At 47.0% G+C, this 5,687-nt stretch overlaps 1 pseudogene; it reads right to left on the bottom strand.

Annotated features, from left to right (window-relative positions):
* Positions 1 to 3,957: 3,957 nt before the first annotated feature.
* On the bottom strand, positions 3,958 to 5,432 carry LOC123055544 (uncharacterized; annotated as a pseudogene).
* Positions 5,433 to 5,687: the final 255 nt, after the last annotated feature.

Here is a 5,687-nt window from a genome sequence, read left to right as displayed (position 1 = left end):
CCAGTTTAGCTGCATCGGGCATGAACAGTGCAGAGGTCACTGCTTGCTAGCTAGAGAGTAAGGGCATCTCCGGGAACCGTAAATTTCCTTCCGCATCTGTCCGCGGACAATGTGGACCAGTTCACGGACACGGATGAGGGTGGCCGTCATCCAACCGTAGCCGCATACATTTTGACAACAATTAGAACTAACCGGATGGAATTCATTCAAACACGGCCGGATTTCATTACATTTCGGGCTACTTCAACTACAAGCGGTGCTCGTCCGGCTCTATAGGTATAATTAATTAACCTAATCTATGATCACCGGCGCAAAAAAATAATCCGTTCCCATTGTCCGGCCATGAGCCCCGAGAACTGAAGCTTCGCCTTCTCCAGTTCCACCTCAGCGCTCTCTAGCTCCGCCTCCGTAACATCCACCTCCGGAGCCCCGGGAACTGAAGTTATCCACCTCTACGTCGCCGATGCTCAGCCCACCAACCTTGGCATCGATAGGAGGGGAGGAGCAGTGGCCTTCCTGGGAACTGAGCAGCAGCAACCTACCGTGCACTATTCTTCCTCGCTGCTGGTGGTGCCTGCGGACGTGCCGGCTTCGTGGTCGTCGTGGCGGGGCACGACCTCGGTGGAGCCGGCGATGTCATCGTCGTCGTCGGTCTAGCCGAACACCGGGTCCGGCGCCTTGTCGCACTCCTTGTAGGCAGCCGCCACCTCCGCCGCCCGCTAGCGGTACCTCCAGCAGACGAGACAGATCTCGAGGGCGGAGCGGTAGGACTCGAGTAGCGCCTCCTGCTTCGCCAGGTCCGCATCCGGCGTGATCGCCCTACCGGCGGCGAGCCACTCCTCCAACTGCAGGTGCTTCTGGAGGAGTTGGCAGTTGTAGGCGGCGTTGGCCTACGCCTCCCGGAACTGCTCCTCCCGCTCCTCCCGCAACATGTCCATGTAATGGGCACGGGCCTCACTGATGATCATGGTGCAATGCACCAGCGAGGGTAGCGTGGATGAGGAGGAGGGTGGTGGCGGCTCATCGTCGGACGCGTCCTCCATTGGGACGTCGTCGTCCTCCGGCTGCCTGTCGGCCAGCCGGCGGGCAGCAATGGCGGCCATCTCCTTCTTCTGGTCCGGAGTCAGCCCATCCTAGAGAGCTTTGGCGGGGGAGGAATCCATGGTGGGAGTGGTGCGAAGAGGCTTTAGAGGCGGATGACTGTGGCTATGGCTACGATAGTAGTTTATATAGCAATGGTGGGTGGCAGAGGGACAGACGGGTGATGCCGAAGTAGTCGTGTCGGCAAGCGCGTGTCATTAATGTGCGCACCAGACAGACAGACTGGTGTCCGTTGTACTGTTTGAACGCGCAACAGTTGTCTGCACCAGGAAGCGGCGTGGGCGGCGCTCTCTTGGCCGGCACACCGCTTCAATATCGGCGCCAGTGAGCGGTCGTGTCCGCTCTGGCCGTGCATGAATGCGGGCACTGACGCTCTAGAGCAGTGCTGATTATTTCGGGCGGGAAGCACGGGCGAGAGAGCGGGTTTGGGTGGGCCAGACCGGTTAGAAGCGGATGTGGGTGCTGTTCGGACGCCCGCAAAGCCCCCCATATTTGTCTCTGGTTTGCGGAAGAAAGTACGTCCTGACCGCGCTGCAAACCGATATAGGCACGCGTTGGATGGCTTGCGCGGTCCGAACATATGCGGACGGTTTGAGAGTCGTGGTTTGTGATGCCCTAAGTAGAGTGTAGGGTCAGCATGTCGTTCTTGGCAAGCTAAATAACAAACTAACTACTTTCAGCAATTAATTATGGATTAGATGGTGAGAGATTGCCTGGTGCTCATTGCACTGACATGGCATCAGGAGCATCTTGCAGACCAGCTCATCATTGCACAAACCAACCATATATGGACTATGAGGAGAAATATCATCTTATCTCATTTATTATTGATGTTGAGAATTACAATATCAATTATGAAACTCCTGCACATTATGGTCAATACGTGCCACTAGTGCACGTGTTGAACTACGGTAATATCCATGGAGATGGCATGGTAATATTTTTTTACTATTACGACATCCATGCATCTTTTGCATACATTCTTCTAAAGCTAAATGACATTGCTAACTACGACATTATCAGTATGTTTTTCAATAGAACATCCCGAAGGATTGTGTGTCTGATCTGATGTTTCCGAAAGGTCGCCTTAATGTTATTAGCTTACGGCCAAGTCCACCTAGGCTTCACTGTTGTTCATACAAGATTTCTCAAACCGATGAAGACATAACAATGAAAGAATGGAATAAATGTATGAAGAATCATAGGGAGCTACTTGGAAACAACATTGTGCGAAGCGCAAGAATTGGAGATAGGATAATCTCCATTCTCCATAATGGAGAGTCAGGCCTATCTTGTTTTATATTATTTTACCTTAGAGAGGGTAGTAGGTCCTAGCTAATACTCATGATCATGTGCTAAAAACAATTAAGTAGTGTTGGTTAGATGACTGATGATGATGAGTGTGGCTTGTTATTATGATAACGAGTAGAAGTTGTTAGATGACTATGATGATGATGAGTATGACTTGTTATTATGATAACGAGTAGAAGTTGTTAGATGACTATGATTATGATGAGTATGACTTTTTATTATGACAATGATGATGAGTTATTATTAATGATGATGATGCTTAGTTGTTATATCATTATGAGCATGATCAATTATTATATATATCATTGGGTGAAATAAACATGGATTAGATTCAAGTAGAGGCAACACATGGTGCAGATCGAAAATACTACTAATCCAAATTTGATCATACTAATCCAAACTAAAGTGATCAAGTTTGGATTAGTAGTACTTTGGATATGCACCATGTTGCCTCCACTTGAATCTAATCCATGTCTCTTTCGCCCACTGAAATAATAATTCATCATGGTCATAAAATCATATGATGAGACTACTATATAAAACCAATACAAATACAGTGGCAATATGCAGTAGAAAAAAATAGCAAACTTTACCAGTAGCACGGGTAGCCCACACTGCTAGGGTGGTGTAGTAGTAGCACTGGGTGGAACAAACACACTACTTTTAGGAAGGTGTAGTAGTAGCGTCGGGCGTCCAAAGCACGCTACTGCTATGCAGGATAGTAGTAGTGCGCCCCACCCGCACTACTGCTGAACATTACCTGTAGCACCGTATCAGTAGCGCGCTCTCCCACGCCACTACTACGCCTCCAACCAGCGCTACTGCTAGGCTTTTTCCTAGTAGTGTATATAGCCGATGTCATTGCTGAACTCCTATGCATTGTCTGGAACTGAAGATCCTCCCCATCGCTGTAAGTAGAGGAACTCCGCCAGAACCTACTTCACACAACACCAACTGGGCATGAGTCACTTTTCTTAGAGATATGATAGGCAAATTAAACGACGAAGAACAAAATCAACATAGTAGACATGTGGTTTTAACATGGAAAACCCCTCCAACATGAAGAAGAAAAAACCACATGTGCCAGCTAGTAAATCTTCACTATATTAGGGGAGGTTACAAATGCCGGGGATTTACAACTGATCAACTTATCCCGTGCGGTGGCTTATACGAGGTATATATTTCACAAGTGACCTAGGTCAATATTGATCCGTACCGTGGGGAGGCGTCCCTGACAGGGGCAGCCTACATGGGCTAACTTCAGACTTCACTACACCCCGCTTCGGCCCAAGCCTACTGGCGACGGACCTCGCACCGCTCGCTCGTCAGAAGTTAGCCTTTATCTTTATACTTGAATTTGGTGCATAACATGGCTAGCTAGCATGTCAATGGGTGCTTTCTGCTCTGAGGTATTCTTCATAGAAAACTGCACAAGCTCAGTATGAACTGGATGCTATATATAATCCTTAAAGCCATTTGTACATGGCCACATATGAACACAAAAAAGATATACATAAGTTACATTACATGGGTTTTGGATCATAATTACATTGGCACTCCTCGTCGCTTCCTCCCTTGCAAGGCATTATCTTCACGTGTGCCCTGAGCATTACTTGTAACAAGACGAGCAAATGAGTTATAAGGGGGCATCCTTGATTCCCATGAAATTATAATGAAATCTTCTTTGGGTCTAACATTAGGATCTGTTAGAAGTTCTCCCATTGTCACACTTGGTAGTTCCTCCTTGATTGCAACATTAATTGTATAACGTCTCATGCTAAGTGGATGTAAAGCAACATCCGTTATGTCCACTGGATGGCCTTGTCCTAGAAGTGTGGTTGGGTGCACACCATATATGGAGAGGTTTCTTTTAATAAATCTTCTTCCCTTGTCCAATATGCAAAGCCAGAACTGGACATCGAGGTTCCTTCTCAACACATCTGCGTACATATTTGTTGCAACAAGTGTGCCTTGCATACTGTGCAACTCCTTGGCAAACTCATCTGCTATTTGTACTAGTCGTGGATGCTCTACAAAGTCTACGCTCCCGAATGCCAGTGTCTTGAAAAGGTACCTCAACTCGTCATAAGACAGAACACTTAGGAAAATAGGCTGCACTGATCCAAACCGGCCTAATGTTTTAAGTTTACTTATAATGATGATCTTGCTTCCTCTGCTGATTCTTATTGGAAATGAGTGAAACTTTTTCCAGTCATCGTCACTTACATCACAAGCAAACTCAATAACTACCAATGTCATCCGAAACATGGTCCTTCTATGGTCAAGTATTGTCAATAGGCTATCTCCATTCAAGTGCAAAATAGAGGAGAAGCGTGAGCGGACCCTATCATCGCTACACACATGAGCAACCAATGTTTTCTTCCCAACTCCAACACCACCTATGATTGGGAGAACTGCCAGTGCGCATGATCACCAGGAGAGTCATTGTGCCCCAACAAGAAGTTCAAGAGCCTTTGTTTTTCATGATGTCTGCTGAATAGGAAGTTGTTGGTGTAAAGATAAACATCATATGGCCTACGAGACATGCGCTCGCATCCACCCAGAAGCACAACAAATTCTACCATGTTAGCCACAACAATTTCTAAGCTTTCCAAAGCACCATCTGTATCAAGGCGCATGGCCTTGTCATCCTTCTCAGTTTTTGTTCGAGAACGCTTGAAAGGAATGGCTAAATACGAGCTGCTGCTAGATGAGTCATTGATGCTAACCTTCTCATAGCCTGCAATGTCCTGGAGGTTTTGGTACCTCAAGGTGTCCAACACGCGATATCCATTATACATGGCCCCTGAGAGCATCTTGAGCTGCAACAGCATCCCGGAGTTGGTTATGTACCGCCCATCCGCTTCCTCGACGACGATGCTGACTCTCATCAGGAGGTGCTGCAATCTCTCCACCATCTTCTCTGATTGTGCATGGCTCAAGGAGTGATACTTGTTTTTCAGGAAGGAGATGAAACGACTCACTAGTTCACCTGTGACTGCAGATATGGCAACCTCCATGGCAAGCAAGAAGAAGATCAATGAGGGAAGCTGCTGGCCTGTTTATCTGGAGTCTAGACAAATTGGCTAACCTCTGTCAAGTCATACAAAGGTTATTCACAAAATAGAAAATTCACCAAACTATTGACTGTGACGAGTTCAAGGGTGGATGACACACGGCTGCTAACATGTATCGCTGTAAACTCCATGTACTTGTATTGTATATTATTGGCCTAGTGCCCCATGGAATACACAAGTTGTTCCTTGCAAAAATAC

Source organism: Triticum aestivum, chromosome 2D (assembly GCF_018294505.1).
Source record: "Triticum aestivum cultivar Chinese Spring chromosome 2D, IWGSC CS RefSeq v2.1, whole genome shotgun sequence".
In the NCBI taxonomy this organism is placed as follows: Eukaryota; Viridiplantae; Streptophyta; class Magnoliopsida; order Poales; family Poaceae; genus Triticum; species Triticum aestivum.
This window is presented reverse-complemented; position numbering and strand designations above follow the sequence as displayed.